Source organism: Nasonia vitripennis, chromosome 3 (genome assembly GCF_009193385.2).
Source record: "Nasonia vitripennis strain AsymCx chromosome 3, Nvit_psr_1.1, whole genome shotgun sequence".
In the NCBI taxonomy this organism is placed as follows: domain Eukaryota; kingdom Metazoa; phylum Arthropoda; class Insecta; order Hymenoptera; family Pteromalidae; genus Nasonia; species Nasonia vitripennis.
The window spans coordinates 18,574,782-18,592,023 of NC_045759.1; the positions used below are offsets into that span (position 1 = coordinate 18,574,782).

Sequence of the window (17,242 nt, forward strand, 5' to 3'; positions counted from 1 at the left end):
GAGTTCCGTTGCAGCCCCCTTCTTCATTCTATACTAACACACATACGCACATGCATGCACGCAAGCAAACTGAGCCTCTCTTCCACCCCCAACCACCCGTTGCGGATACTACTGTATCTAGAGCCCAGCCTGGTGCGGCGCTTCGACGCCAAATCTGGATCATGTTGAATTATGGCACGTCAGAACAGCGAGTCCATTTATACAGCTCTGCGCTCGGCGTGCGTTGCGATAGAAGGGAGTTAAAAAGAAAAAAAAGAGAGGAAGGGAGAGAAGGGAAGAAAGAGACAGTGAGAGAGAGAGAGAGAGAGAGAGAGAGAGAGAGAGAGAGAGAGAGAGAGACGCATCACTTTGTTTACCATCGTATATCTAATTACTTTAATCCTATTCCCACGACATGCAAATAATTGCTTTGCAAACTACCTCTCGCATGGATGTTTTTTTCAATTTGATCCGTTAAAATTCAGTGCGCTCAAATTGCAAGTTACGCGAGCGTTTCAATTTACTGATTTAACGATCGTAGAAGAAACGTATAACAATAGAGTGTATATCCTGCTTTGACGAATGTTATTAGATGAACATTTTTTTACAGGCCTTTCATTCGTTTTCCATTTTGCAATTAGTGAAACATAGACTAATGTTTTTAGATAATAGAAGTGTACAGTGTCACTTAGTGTACAGCGAAGATATCATATGATAAATATTAAACTTTGTCGATCATTTTACTTATCAGTGTACGTCAAAGTTTTAAAGTCACACAGTCTATAACAGATCGTTCTAGCTATCTAACTTCCTCTTTGCAGTCATCATGTCCATTCTCATTAAACGTTGTCAAAACAAGAAACGTGGGAAGAAATTCTTTTTTACTTCTTTTCTGCATTCTCTCTTTTCTCTGTTAAAACCGCAATACTCCGTATATATAGTATAATGGAAAAGCTTTGAGCAACAGTAGCTAAAATCAATCGGTAACAAAACTCCTCATAACCACATATTGAGTTCTTTTTTGGTTAAAATTTCTCATCTTTCACTTCTGCGTTCGTATCCGTTTCCCTTATTGCGCATTCTCTTTGACAACAAAAATTCTCAAAGAAAGTCGAACGGTTCACGTGGGAGGGAGTTCGTACAGAGGGAAAAGTATAGCACTCTGGCGTGACGTTTTACCCACAGCGGCATTTCCTTGAATCATAAAAGTTTGATTACTGCCGTCCAGCGAAATCGTTCGAGCCAACAAATGCCTGCGGAATGCATGTACAGCCAACGTTACATGCCACTGCTAGCGACTCGTAACAGCTCAGCAAGCCAGGCAAAAGTTGTCAAAATCATGGCCGAAATGCAATAGCACGTTGCGAAGTAAAAAACGATCGATGCAGGATTTATACGTTTGCCGAGACTCTGCGTCCCCTACGCATATCAAAGAAACCATGTTTTCGTGGAAAAGAAAAATTTGACTTACTTTTAAGAGTCAAAATATTTCGCTCTACTCGACACGATAAATAGCTAAAACTCCGGTTATGTCATGGTCGAGTTAACTTTCTGGAACTAATTATTACAGAAGTTAAAAAAGCTATGAATAGAGAATCAACTATGAATTAATCCTTGCTGCAACTGATTAATCTCTCACCAGCGGTATTTATGAGTAATGCAAGTGAGTAGTTAAACATACTTTTTACGAACTAATTTAAAACTAAGACGATGAAATGACCACTGTCAACACGTTATTTATTATTATCTTATTGTGTTACCGTTTCAATGTTAATAAATATTGTATTCACTTAATTGTTTATTATGTCTATTCGTTTATTTAAAAAGATCAAGTGTTCCGAACGAATGGTGATAGTTGATACCATTTCGTAGGCTGCGTGCACGGCGTTCGTAAAGGATGGTCCGGGGCCGCTTTCCTCCTTCGGTAAGGCGACACGATTATCGTGCAAAATAATTCTTTGAAAATTAAAGGAGGGCACGAGGTGAAAAAGCGTAGAGGCTTTTCACGGACGTGAGCCATTGGAACACTTGGAAGTTCGAGGTCGGATAAAGATTGAAAATCGGGTTGCTTAGCAATACAAGAAAAGGTTTGGATAAAAACAATTGAGTGAGCGCGTGAAAATGTAACGAGCAGATTTTTGTGAACTCTCGAAGAGTGCAGATGTGTCGTTAGATAATTTTGTGCAATAAAAAACAAAACTTAAAACCTTCTTGATTTGTGTTTTCCTCTGTGCGCGTTTCTAAACACCAACTACATATTGTATTGTGTGAACTTAATAAAAATTTTAAAAATGAATAAGGGATCAAACAATTAAAAACAGAGCAAGAAAGCAATCAGCAAATTGAGTAATTCATTCAATAATGGTATCTGCTTTTTATAGAAATGATTTTTAATTCCTTTTATGCAAGTAATTACTATTAGAATACAATTTCCATCAGAATTACGTAAAAAGGTTGACCGAAGAAATAAAGAAAAGGATCGTTCCCATGGGGGCTACACTAATCTATTTTCAATTTTCTTAGAGTTACTTATTTTTCGTTCCACGTGAGATCGTGTCTGCGTGGATTTCGTCAAACCGTGAAAGATGGGAATTCATTGTATACATCAAGAAGACAGAATCCAATAACAATTTATTTCTTGCTTCAAACTAGTTCAATATATATTTGAACGTGACCAGTTTCTCATCAATATGTTCTCTTTCTATTCTTTATCTGTTTTCAACGTGAAATTAATTGACCACATGTTTCTAATTTAATGAGCTAAAAATATGATATGAACCATAAGCTTATCTATATCCCCAACGGAGCATGATTCCACAGTCCGTTAGAGATGCATGCTATGAAGCGACGTGCAATTTCAGACTGTGAAGACGTACTAAGAATCCGCAAGATGCAGGAAATCCCAATATCCCGTTTGCTTGGAGTTATGATAGCTATATAAAAAGAACATGAGAATTCGCCATCTATAACTAATGATGTTTTCCGACATCTTTCGAAGTAAATTTTGAAAAATTATATGATTCTTGGTTTCTTGGTTGATATTGAGTTAATAAGTTCGGAATTCTTGAAAATTCATATGAAATATGTAGTTCATAATTTAATAATTTGAATGAATGAGCGAATGCAGTGCTCAAAAGTAATTATAATATAATTTTTTATTAATGCGGATACAGAAAGGATTTATTTAATTCAATTATTTAAAAAAAAATTCGCTATGATGATGAATTAATTATTGAAGCTACGCGGATTTTAGTGAAAGTTTTGGAAAATTATCAGAAATATGCCAACGTAATAATCTTTAAAATATTCAAGTGCATTTTCATTATACTTTTAATAGATCCATATACTTAATAAATCATTATACCAAATAACAAGTATTTAATTGCTAAAAATAACTACGATAAATTTGATAACATTCGATGAGATAAACAGAAATTCGACCTGAAACTTCTTAGTGCTTGATTTGAAGTAGAAGAAAAGTGCAACACGAAAAAGCTTTTAACTTTTTTATTTTCTCAGACAGTTGTACTAGACTAATAAATGTATTCTGCAAGTTTAAGACAGAAAAAAACAACTTATCAATGCATATTTAATAATTTCGATCGTACGAATCGTCCTTACACTTTAAAAATTTACCTGCAAGTTGCATCCCCAAAATAAAACTGAAAATAGGACAGCTACACTATTTGCATTTATGGCTTGTCGCGTTTTTGAGCCAAAAAATATAAAAGAGTTATAGCTTGGGCATCCATCATTCCGCATGACATAGAGCAAAAAAGGTCACGAGAGTTTGTCATTCATCAGACATCGTAGAAGAGAATGAAAAAAAAAATGATTGAAGCGGAGTAGCACATACGATGGCAATAACTGAAGCGATCCATAAGCAAATAAATTCAGCTTTAGTTATATTTTCACTCACAACAGTCCTTTTTATATTTTTAATCTGGTATTAATATTACCCTACTCCAGCCAATAGAAAGTTTTCTAGAACTTAGCTTAAGCGAATCAAAGCCTGGATTAAATACAATAAAACAAGAACCTCACTTATTACTTAAATCTTGTTAAATTGAAAATGGATGTTCTGATATATCAGAGAAATATATTTCTTATATTTATTGAAATTAAAGGAAATTGATAGTATGATATATAAAAGAGAAGAAGAAAGAAAATGTATAAATCAATAAGGACGACAGGGACACCATTGGATGTGTAACACTAGTAATGCGAAATAGATTCCCGATGCTATACAGAGACGGTATGTTTGTAATGGAATGTGTGATAAGATGGTTGTAGTTATAGGATAAGTTAAGATAAATTTAGATAATCGTGCGCAAAAAAATATGTATTTATAGGAAAGAAGTAATTAGAACAAAGAGCAAGACTGCGAAAAGAAAACTATATGTACAAACCATAAGAACATGTAAAATTTGTAGGAAAAATAGAATAAATAAAAATGAACAATGCAAACTATGTGATAACGTAAATTATGTGATAATGTAAATTGTAAAGTCAATATATTTTTTTTTATAAACCAAGTAGAGTGTAAAAGATAAAAAAAAATGTAAACAGTATGTAAACAGAATGGATTATGAAGTATGGTGAATTTATTTAAGTGTTTTATGTAAACCAAGTCCATTTCTGGGCAGAAAGGCTGAAATTAATAAATTACACACATATATATATATATATATATATATATATATATATATATATCGAAATTCTACTTTGAAGAAGCACGTAGGGTAAGTTAAAAAAGTTCTTCGATTTCAAAACCACAATGATATTATGCAAAGTGAGCAGATCAAATATAAGCTATCAAACTTATCCATCGCCAAATCTTAGACCTTAGTTTTTGTATATTTGTATCGTCCTCAAACGGAATCACTTCGTCACGTACAGCCAAGTTTGAGCAACAGTATATGGTAGTGGGTTTTTCTGCTGATGGAAAAGTCAGATATAAGGGGTCGCTTCATCGACCGCTCTCCGGCTAAAGTTGGAGATCCTTCGTTGGATAAATCAAGTGAAGAGGTTAAGCGTTTAATCCCTTCTTATAAGGGAGTCCGCTTGTGCAATTAAAAAACTTGGATAAAAAGTCTACTTGAAAAACGCAGTTCTGCAGAGCTTTTCTCACTGCGAAAGCTAAATGGAACATAACTTATTTACAAGACTTACATATTCAAACCTGATAAATATTTATTAAAGTTAATTGTATATTGTGAAATAAGAAGAAAACTACATATAGGTATTAATCCTAGGCAGTTATAGTATGAGTGATCCAACATAAAACAGTTTTAGAAACGGTTAGGCACATCTATACGTGAGCATTAACTGCGCACAAATTGTGATGATCGAGTATAAAGAATTTACGCAAAATTAAAAAAAAAAAATAAATAGATAAAAAACAAGTCCTATATGATCAAGAAATACGGAAGCAAGCCGCTTTGCACCTCACACATATTTACGTTTGCATTAAATTCAGCTTTCCGTCAACGACGAACTCAGATGCCGAGAGCTTGTTAGTTCAAACCAGTAATTCGCATAAAGCTTCCGTATGTGAGAATATGCACGTGTATGCACGCTAGCCTGGTTGAGCCGCCTCCGTCGTCTTCTGCTTATCCGTAATGATTCTGCTGGAGCATCTGTACGAAACCTCCTGGCAGTTGCTGGAAATACCGAGACCGCGCATCGCCGTGCCTAATTCGCCGAGCAAACATCATTCCATCAAAGCGAGATGCAGCTCGAAGCAGCGAGCTTGAGCTATTTGCATAATCTCGAAGCTTTTTCCCGTTCCTTCGGTCCTCCGATTGTGCCATTCGATTCCGCCATACTCGCAGCTGTGGTCGAATAACGACTGCCGCACGATTTTCGAGGAGACTTTGTCAAGGCTTCGAGCGACCACGTATATACACGACGGTGGAAATATGAAAGACGGAAAGCGGACCTGTAGTCCGAGCACGTCCAGCTTCGTTCGAATAAATATTTCTCTATCGAAGAAAAACCTTGAGATATTTTCGCCTTATTGGGGTAAATTCCTGCTTATCCCGTTCGACCTCTTAATTAAACGTGTTTTATATATTACTGTTTTTTTCTCTCAAAGGCCAACAGAAATCGATTGACAACAAAAACATGTTTGTGTATACTTTAATTCCAGAAAATCGTTTACAGTTGCGATTCAACGAACTGTATTATTTCTTTAAGATTTCTACATGCTGCTTCCAGCACTACCAATGCTATATTTTTTTCGCGTGCTCGTCATTGTTGTCGAGATATTTTAGATATTTGAGAGGAAGGAATCTGACTTAGGGTCGAGAACTTTTTTTATATGACCACAAAAATTCAAACTTTTCTACAAATTGTCGTCTGTAAGTAAAAGTTGTAATTTCAAAGTGCGCACATTCTTTTTCAGAACTTTCGATCACGCTGCGAGAGAAAGCTTCAAAGTACGCGCGAAATTTTAAATAAAATATTCGAAAAGCAGATCATTACTTAGCACTTTTAATATTCCTTTAGCATGCTTCAAACTAAAGCTAAGAGCGTTTAGCTTATTCGGCATTTGAAGCTTTTCGCTCTCTGAAGCTATTTACATCCGAGGAGCTTACATAACTAACTTGCATTTAGCTTTTAAGCCATGCATAAGTAAAAATATAACTAATAAATTAATGCACGCAGCAGTAATCTCGGAGCTTTCCGAAGGTTCATAAGATGTCGAAGAGCGCAATTCAAAGGGAACAGCGAACTCGGTTGTAAAATTTATAAGGAAATACCGCACAACGCGCCGCAGCAGTCACCGTTATACTGCGCGACGTCGGAAGGAATTTTACTTAGTGCAAATTGCTGTTATAGGCCGGGTGCGCGACGATGTCAGCGGCAATTACTCCCCCTCCGTTAACACTTGGAGTATATATCTATAGGTGCGTGGTCTATAGAAATTCTGTACCATAGGGAGAGGGTGGGGGGGGGGGGGTAAACTTGCAGATTTCAAGCGGCAGCTCGGGCTGCATTACTCGCTCGCGCTCGCTGAGCTGCACTTTTGTGGCGAAGAAATATAAATAATAATCAATCATTTGATTGTCACCATAACTCTTGCTGTCTAGGATGCAGTCTTCCTCTTAATGCACTAAAAAATTAATGAGATTTTCTGGGATAATTTGAATAAGCACGGACAAGTGAGGCGTTAATTGAACTAGTTTATCACATTTCATCTTTTTTCTTATTCGCTGTAAATCGGCGAAATTCACGGATATTTATGGAGGCTACTGTGATTGCGGTGCCTTAATTAAAAAAAATCACTGCTTCCATTTGAAAATTGTACGAGAAACGAATCAAAATAAATGTTTGAAAACTCCAACTTAGCGAGAACGACTATAATGCTACGTGAGCGAGTTGCGAAATCTATAAATCAATTAAACAAACTTTTTAACGCATGCGGCTTAATATTGTTTTAATTTTCATACCTTCTCTTTTTGTCATCGCGTCGGAATGAATTGCTCCAAGTCGAAATGGTGATTCGCTGAGAAAGAAATCGTGCATAGTAAGAGCGTGAGAAATAATACAAAGAGAGAGAGAGAGAGAGAGAGAGAGAGAGAGAGAGAGAGAGGAAGCAGGGCATGTACTAGAAAATGAATTAAAAAATTCCTGCAACATTAAATTATTTGCTCTTGGCTATACAGACATTTCATTTGTGAGAAGCTTTTAATAAATTTGAAGACGCTACGGTTCGCTCATTCATTTTATGAAAGTGCTCGCTAAAGCCGAAGCATGAATGCACGTCCGTAAGCAACGCGAGCACGTTAAAGCGATGCATGCTCGGGACACTTTTCCGTTTCGTTCATTCCGCGGCACGAAACTCCGCGGGCATTTGCCATCAGTAGCATCGCGGAGGAGGCGAATGCACAGCGCCGCGTACATAAAGGCGGGAAAGTTGAGTTTTATTGTCCAAAGCCGCAAGAAAAAGTGAGTTCACACTTATAGCTCCAGGATCGCGCACTCAGGGAATACTTTATTGTCTCTGTGCGATACAAGAACAGAGTTTTTGTATTTCGCGATATCGCGAGCTCGCGCGCTCAATCTAAAACCGTTTGTCACATATATATATATATATATATATATATATATATATATATATATATATATATATATATATATATATATATAACCCACTTAGCCGTAAGAGTATATATCGATAGAAGGTGGCATTGATTAATGTCTCATCGCTTCGTTTCTCTCGTCGCCCTGTCTGACGCTATACTGCAACGGCGATTGTCTAATTCAAGTATGAGATTTCCTAGGGAGTGCGAGTTTGCTTAACTTTTGGCTAATTAATTGACTTTAACGTGGCTGCTGTGACGAGGTATAAACCTTCGTATATGTATGTATAAGTATATGGTTTATTATATAAATTTTCCTTTCGAAGTAACGCTAAACATTAATATTACATCACAGCGAAATTTCACAATATAATCAGGCACAAAGATCGATCTTAGTTCAAATTTGCGGTATTCTTGGGTCATTAATATTTTTCCGTCCTGCTATCCTTTCAAGCCAACACATCGACCCGTCGGCTGAAGCCCTCTAACTAATTCATCAGTCGCAAATTCCCTTAAGTGAAAGCCGTGAAATCTTGGATTTCTCCAAGTTATAGATTGGAATTCCAGTTTTAGCATGCACAATATTACATCAAAATTATGTCATAGTTGAAATAATTCAAGCAGAGATTTTTTGTATCATCTTCCTTTTTGGTTTTTGATGAAGTTTCATACGCGTGTTCAACATGACAGTAACAAAATTTCAGAGCTAATTCAATCGGAAACGGAGTATAACTCGCCGATACAGACATTTACGGCTTCGACGTTGTCATTAATAAACTACCCTCCGGAGCAACTGTAACATTTCAATTAACGATTTCATTAGCCGCTCAATTGGCTGTAAAGTTCTTACTATCTGAAAATCTCTCTCTTAATTTATGCATACATGCCGGGAGTAATTAATGATTTCATCCGAGCAGTTTGAACGTGATAAAAATAATATTAATTAAAAGAAGGGAATTGGCTTTTAATGTCAACGCCTCCCGCGGCAATCAGTGACGCTCATGCACAGTTTCGACGCGTTCGTAATTATAATAGTATCTTCAATTACCAGCATTTCTGTCATCGTCTACGCAGCCGTATGTCCGCGCTGAGAGAGAAAGAAAGAACTGAATTGAATTAATTGGCCAAGTCCACTTCCTCCGTTGGTTTGAATTATGGAAGGTGCGGGAAGCTGGAGTTCTCGCGAGCTTTTTGCATGCGCGCACTCCTCGGCGATAAATCGCGAGCGGTCGCGCAGCGAGAAATAGATTTCTGCTGGTCCGCCGGTGGTAGTCCAGAAAAGCACGGGAACCGGGAAAACGAGACGAAAGAGAGCGCTGAATAAATGCTCGGTGGGTCGTCATCGCTGCATTAGGGCCGTTGCACGCTATCCAGTATATCCAACGCTCGTAATTTTCCAGAGATACATTGTTCGGCCGTTAAGCGGCTGAATGGCGCGACGTGTGAGAAGTATGCGCAGCAGCTTTTATACTCGCGCCGTTTCCCTGTAGTGCTTCCCAGATCAATTTACTCACAGTTCTGGATTTATGAAATCTTACATTTTACTGTACGGAAACATACACAATTTACAGCTAATTTTGTGCCCCCCCCCCTCCCTCTCACTGCGTGCTCTCAAGCTCTCAACTGATTTACGGAAACTGCTTATTGTTCTTCGTTCTTAATTGCTGCCTTATTTTTCTATCGAGAATTCCAGATGTATGAGAAATCCAGCGCTTGATTGAATTTTGAGAATATACATCGCGAGGCGACTTATTTTGTAGTTCATACGCGGAATCGTAATATATGTGCGAGAAAGTTCTCAACTATTTTTCGCTCTGATTTATATAGAAAAAAGAGCTGTTTGCAGAGTCTCCTAACGCAGAAAACGGTTATCGCCTTCGTCATTAGTTTATCGCCTATTCTGCGATATAAAAACAAAGATGGCAATAATTTTCAAACTCGCGCGGCTGAAGCGCCATTGCGCGAGCGTAACGGTGAATGGCTCATATTTATCACAAACACGCTGACAACGGAGAATGGCGACTATGCGCCCAAAAAGGCATTAAAGCTCAGCTCTTCGTATTTTTTTTCACTCATTCACAGAACTATTTTACCATTTCGTCCCCTCTGGTATAACTCTCTTTTGCATAGAATCTGTCTGATACAGAGGCAATCACGCGCGATGAAACGCGCGCATAAACTTCGTAAGCTCTTTGACAGCTGTGACTAAGGGGAATCATTCCTAACGCCCCACGCACGATAAATAACGAAATTGTGTTCTTGAATTTTTTTTCTCGTCAGCTGAGACAGGCGTAGTTTTATGGCGCGATTTTTATTATTCCTCAGATTTATATGTATTCATTACATTGTACACTCGTTATCATTATTTTTTTGTTAATTAAAAAACGTACGTTCAAAAGTATTTTTATAATTGTTCGCGTGTTATTTTTCACGCTCGCGTTATCTGGAAATTTTCGTATATATTTATCAGAGCGCGCGTTTTATTGCTTATCAAAATTGATGATTTCGTATTGATAGCTTTTCGGCGATATTTTGAGCTCGAGTGCAGGACTACAAAAAGTTTGGCAAACTAAGCTCGGCGGGCGTTAATTTGGTTAATTCTGTTTATAAGTGATATTAAATGAAATAATGTAACCTTAACGCGACTAGAGCTGCCAAGTATACGTACATCCGTTGTTCTCGAATATTTGCATATGAAGCGGAGAGCTATGCGAATAGAATTCCAACGTATATATATCACCCATCGCGGACGACTCTATCTTGCCTGCATGAAATTCATACAGGCTAACCGTAATTTAATTTCGCATCGAACTCTAGATATCGATCGAAACGCATAAAGACATGCAAAAACAATAAACCCATGGAAAACCCGTTAGCTTGCGCATTCGCGATAAACGGATATGGATACGGGAAATTGATAATAAAAATGCATAAACCTCAAAGTAGTCGGGTACGCGCTTGTAATATATTTTTCATACAGTCTCGCAAAAAGAAAAAAAATTCCTGCATATTGCGTCTGCGTGTGCATGTATGGTGGGGGAGGGGGCGAATATAACTATGTTAAATTTTACGTTTACGTGCGACATAAATTTCACAGATTAAAATGTCACAGGTCGTAGTTTACCAACGCGGAAACTGCTTGCAGCATATGTCTTTCTTCAAAGTGTTTATGGCTTACAAAGTGACATTCGAACGTTGCAACCTTGTTTCCCTAGAGAAAAAAAACTAATTAATAAACGTGTGAGCTTGCAAGCAACGATGTTCTTTTTTCATTAGTTTCAATAAGTTGAAATATAAAAGTAGAGCTTGCGGAGCGTTCGTTTATAATACACACTTGTGCGGCACACCAATCTCTGTCTCGGTAAATCTACTTCTATATCCTTCTTTCTCACTCGCTTACACATCTTTCCGCAGGTCGTAAACGACTTGATGCAACTGCATCCGGCCGCTGTGCCTCTAGTGTGCAATGCAACATGCAAAGCAGAAAGACATTTACAATTTAAGTACCATAATGCTTTTTCTCGGGTGAGCTTACACGCTCTTTTTCACGGGCTTTTTTGTCGCAGCGGCAGCAGCGGCAGCAGCAGCAGCAGCAGAAGCTCAATTTTACTCCAGGCTGGAGTAACGTCGTTTAGTCCCCCAAGAGGTTAAGAAGGCGTCGTTACTTTTACCGCAAATTCTACGTATATAACAGTTTTGCTCTGGATTTCCGTTAATTCGAGTACATCAGCAGTTCGATAAAGCAGATGTTAAATAAAAAGGAAATCTACGAGTTTGTCTCTACATGATATAGGTATGATTTCCCTTAGGCTATGTGAACTGTATGCAATGACGAAAAAGAAAAACGACCGGTTTTCAAGCTTTAACTCAAGTGCACCATCTCTGTAATGTTACCCAAAACAAAGGTAAGAGATACAAAGACAGTAGACGAGTATAAAAGTAACAGTTAGTGACCCAGATACAAGCTCACGTAAAAATCTACACCTATACTGGCCGTAGACTGACATTATCCTTACTTTGCCGTATTATCACTTGCGTACATCTTTGATACTTTACACATACAGACGATGCATTTTCTAGCTATAATTACGACATAATCTGCTTATTGCAAGGAGTACTGTACTTATTCAGTTTTAGAAAAAAATTCTAATTTTACCTTAGTTTTGAATAAAAAAAAACTTGTAATGACTAAAATACTTCTTAATCAGAACTATTTCATCACTTAAAGAAAATCACTCAGAAAACATACATGATTTTTCAAAATTTTTATTTTTATCTGCTCCATCAAAGTTGCAATAAAAAATTATAATACTGATTTGTATTCTTTCATTTATTGTATTATTTTAAAAACATCTTAGCAAATTACTTACTTTACTAAAAAAACTGCTCTATTGGAATATAACTTGCAAATATTATGTTTCAGTATGTAAAAGAAACCGAACTTATCGTCGACGCAGTGCTGACTACAGATCTAGCCGACGGCGCCCCGCGTCGCGATGGCATTTTCCCTGTCGCTGTAGGATTACTTTTTTTTTCAGGAAGGCACTCGGTGCACCACCACGCGCGGAAGAGTTAAAACTTCCTTTATATCCATCAATAATCACGTTTTACTCTCCCGGCATCTCAAATACGTTGGCAATGCGATGCGGTTTCTGTTCTTACCGTCAGTCGATGACTTGACTATTTGACATGGACTTACATTAAAGCAAAACCAGGAAACTATTGCGAAATGATTAAAGAAAACAATGAAAATTGAAATTCATTACATTTCACAAATCTTATTTTAATGGCATGGTTCTGAAAATAACCATCCTCAGAAATGCTCACTTGTTAAAAGTTTCTCTTACGATCGAAGACATAACAGAGCATAATGCTAATTTACCTAATAAGTTTTGGTTTTTAATTACACTTGATCGACGTCTTTAGACTACGTTAAAAATCATCGCTATCGCGACAAACCACCTGCTATGGTCCGAAATATAAATATTGCCATGTCCATCAATAAAATAATAATCAATAAAAAAAGTTATTTTACGATATTAAAGATATGTGGAAAAATTTTTCATTAAAAATGATTGTGGATAAAGAATTTTGTATGTTGATGAAAATATTTTACGGATGCATATGTTTGATAACCCGAAAATTCTGCCTTTGTTGATTATACAAAAGTAAGCTTAGTTCGTATTTCTACTTTTTTTAATGAAAATCCGTAAAAAAATTTTTTTTAATTTTTAGACCTAATAAGATATTAATTCTCATTCAATTTAAATATTTTTTAAGTTTCCGCAAGAATGGCTCGAATGCCAAAACAATTTTTGCACAAAAATCTTAGTTTTATGCCTTCATTATCTATGCCAATTAAGACTCTCTCGTGCACTCTTAAAGACCGAGATCCTCTCTTAAAAAAGTGATGGGCTTTGTTGTGAAGCATTTAATTGAGAATCGGTCGCCTGGTACAAGAATTAAGGATCGCGAATCAGAAATACGGATTTTATTATATAACCTACAAACGCTTCAAACTGTTGGAGCTAAGCAGGCAGCAAAATTTAAATGTTAATCATGACATCATAAGGAGTGCACGAAGCGCACTTAAATTTCCTATAATACACTTAAAATTAATGTGTATTGCGCGGAGCTACGAGAAACGCCCAGGACGTGAAAACGGGATAAGAAAAGAAGAGAAAAACAAGTCCTCTGTTTCATTATGATTTTTAATCACGTTACCAAATGAAACACCCAGGACGATGTTCGTCTATGTTACCTCTTTGTATTCAAATAAACCCTGAGGCCCGACATAAGAAGTACAGTGAAAAACATTTTTTCCTCAAGGCAAAAACTATTTCTTTCCCAGATTCCCTTAAAAATGTACATCGTGAACCACGTGGGGTTATATTTCTGTGCAAGGTTATGATTTACATCGGATACATACATCTATCTCAGTAATTACGAATTCTAAGGCTACATGTTCGCGATACACCTAATTGAAGCTGTTTTGGAAAAAGGTAAAGATAAGTCCTAACATTTTAAGTATGTTTAAATGTATGGATTGTGTGTAAAAGACAGCATAAATATTTATGACTATTTTACCTGATCTATTGAGAAAAGTTTCAGAATATGACAATACATTTTTTAAGTTGACGTTGAAATGTTCATATTTACATCCGTGACAGCATAATAACGTGTCGAATAGAAACTGTTTCAATCAACATAAATTTAGGACACTTTAAACCTCAAACAATGAATAATACATGATTTAATAAACGAAATGTTTTGTGGACATGATTTTGCTAAATTGTGATAGATGCTGTGACAGTACTAGAATAAGCCACTACGTTGCCATGACTTAACGTGATTTCTTAGGTTGCTGATCAGTGTACACGTATATCGCATTTATTACGCGTCTATACAAAGTATTCTTTCTCTCCATGGGATATCTTATAAGAAAGTATTTTCTCATGTTTCTAGTCATGCGAGATTGGCATTATCTGTATTTGTCTTTTTTTAAGATGAGAAATGCCTATCTAGAGGTTCACTTTTTGTACAACGATCAATAATGTCTCGCTGTTTATAAAATAACGCCGATGCTTGATTTAGTGATGCAAATGTGAACTACTAGGTATTAAAGGACTATTTCTTTAAAAAAAATATGAAAGTTCTTATTTTAAAAGATAAATAATCGGAGAACTTATTTAAAAGCGTATACCATTATAAATAAAAGGGGCTATGTAAATAGGTTTTCGATATTCGAGAAAGCTGAGAGAGTCATAGGTGAAATAATGATCTGTCCACGCTCATATTTGAATTCTATACATATACAGAGACTTCGATTTAACTTAGAACACCCACGAGAGAAGCTTCCAATTAGTCCGTCCTCAGACGCAACAATGCCTAGACCCTGGACAAATGAAGATGAAGGATCCCGGATTACTGCACGCTGTAATATAGATCATTAATTAATCGTCTGAGAGCTTCAACGATTCTTGAGACCAATCTTATGCAGATTAAGACAGTATATTAGACAAATTTTCGTTTATTTAACAACACAGAAATGATAGCAATTTGGAATAACTGCTCGAAAGCGAAAATAGGCCTTAGATTTCTTATACGAAAACAAGGCTGCTGTACTATTCCACTGCAATTGTAGTGAGCGAGCCGGTTGGATAAAAAAGGTAAATTGAAGACTATTTAAAAGAAAAGGCAGCAAACCTAACAAATTCGTTTGTCATAAATCTACGTAAGTTCGCTAATGCTATGGTTAAGCGAGCGAAAGTAATAAAAATGCGAAATAACACCTGAAATAAAGAAGAGCGTATAATCTTATACTCTGGCACGTCTCTGGTTATCTTGTTTCTAATACCCTTTTTCTCACTCATATTTAATTTACTACATTTTATTTTCATTAATCTGACTCGAAGCCGTGAAAGGAAACGTGAGATACAAGAGTTTCATAATTTATTGGATTTCTTACCATACGTTACCTTCGGATATGAAAATACTTCTGTATGAAAAAAGTACTATCCAAACTTGCAAAAACACGCTGTTTCAAAAAAGAAGTAACTTGAAAATAACTGTGCGACTTTTTTAAACGTATTTTAAAACAATGGGTAGCATTAAAGCTTGAAACATATGAAAGAAGAATGTAACATTTTTAATCATAATTTAAAAGGAACAAAATTCATTCAACAGTAATTTTTAATTACAAAAGTCATTTATTTTTGGTAGCAAGCTTTAAAAGCTATTTGAATATAATATTATGATAAATACATTTTGAATAGTCTTCAGGCTAAAATGAAAATTCATTTCCTTTTTGGGTTTCAAGTTTATTCAACGCAGATTATTTTTATCTTCTTTATGTCGTTTTCATTCGAAACTGAAACCACAGTAGCAAATACTTGTCAAGTCAGCACATTTATCACCAAACTGTTATCAACATTGGTACAAAATAAGTCGTTTAATTGAGTTATTGGTGTACACGTTTGAATCAATATTTATGAATTCTGATCTCGAGTCGTAAAAGCGCAATAAACAATTATTATTTTGATAATCAAACGCGAACAACTGAATGATGAATATTTACATTTTTCTTATAGAAATTCAGTTCGTTCGAACGAAAAATCTATATCAAATTTGCACCACTTATCGAACACTGTTGAAGCTTGTGTTCTGCCTGCATATTCAGAAAACGCTTGTATTTTGAAGAGAAATCATTAGTACCTATGCTGTTGAGCTGAATTCGGACTTTTTAATTCGTATCGCACCATTGTCACTTCTCTCCTCCTCCTCCTCCCCCTTCTCCTCATTTCCACCTCAATTCCTCTCCTTTTCTCTCTTTGACTATCTCGCAGTTCGATAGCACAGAAAATATGTGCTCACAAAGGGCGAAAAATCGCTCGCCATTACTATTGCGCGGAACATTATTACCCATCCGGCAGAACCATAAAACGTGGTAGGAAGCAGCAGCCCTTTTGTTTTACCGCATCGGAGAAAGTACCGGGCAGAGCTCAAGAGTGATATAGCACAATTCAAAGAGCAGTGGCCGCGCACTCCTAGAAGATAGGAATGTGCCGTGCTCGCCGATTCACATCGAGCAGCAGTTATGTTAACGCTCTGTATTGCGATCTATAAAGTATACATTCTTCCAGCAACGGTAATTAAACACACTCGATCAAAAGTTTCATTCGTTTCGTTAATTGATGTTAACAAGGCAAATATCTTTGATGGTATAAAGCTGTCAAATTTGACTAGATAGTTATTTACTTTCTAAACCCATCAATATCGTTGTTTTTGAGAATCATTCGATAAGGTGTATAGCATGGCAACAATAAAACGCATTAATATTATATTTTTACAACTTGTTTTTTCTTACCATATAGTGATTTTATTTTAATTCTTGTATTATGCACGCTCTTGATAAATTATTCATAAAACGCATGCAGTCGTGTTAGTCGTACATGAGTGACATAGAGAACACAGTGGTATCATGCTAAGAAAATTTACATTCACTAAAAATACGAATGCGTATAACAAAGTAAAATAAGCGTACATATAGATTTTGCCTCTGTATATATAATCGTTCATTAGATAAATATATATATATATATATATATATATATATATATATATATATATATATACAAGATTCTTTGTGGAAAATATTCATGTAGCAATATAAAAAA

The 17,242-nt window shown here is 36.2% G+C and overlaps 1 protein-coding gene and 1 long non-coding RNA gene across 5 annotated transcripts in view; one reads left to right on the forward strand and one right to left on the reverse strand.

The window, feature by feature from the left end:
• LOC100117179 (metabotropic glutamate receptor 2) overlaps positions 1–17,242 on the reverse strand; it is a 125,700-nt gene that overhangs the window by 107,460 nt on the left and 998 nt on the right. The gene's annotated exons all lie outside the window — the stretch shown is intronic.
• Positions 13,281–15,386, forward strand: LOC116416920. The gene is made up of 2 exons (XR_004227219.2): positions 13,281–14,068; positions 14,904–15,386. It is a non-coding gene; the product is annotated as an uncharacterized LOC116416920 (long non-coding RNA).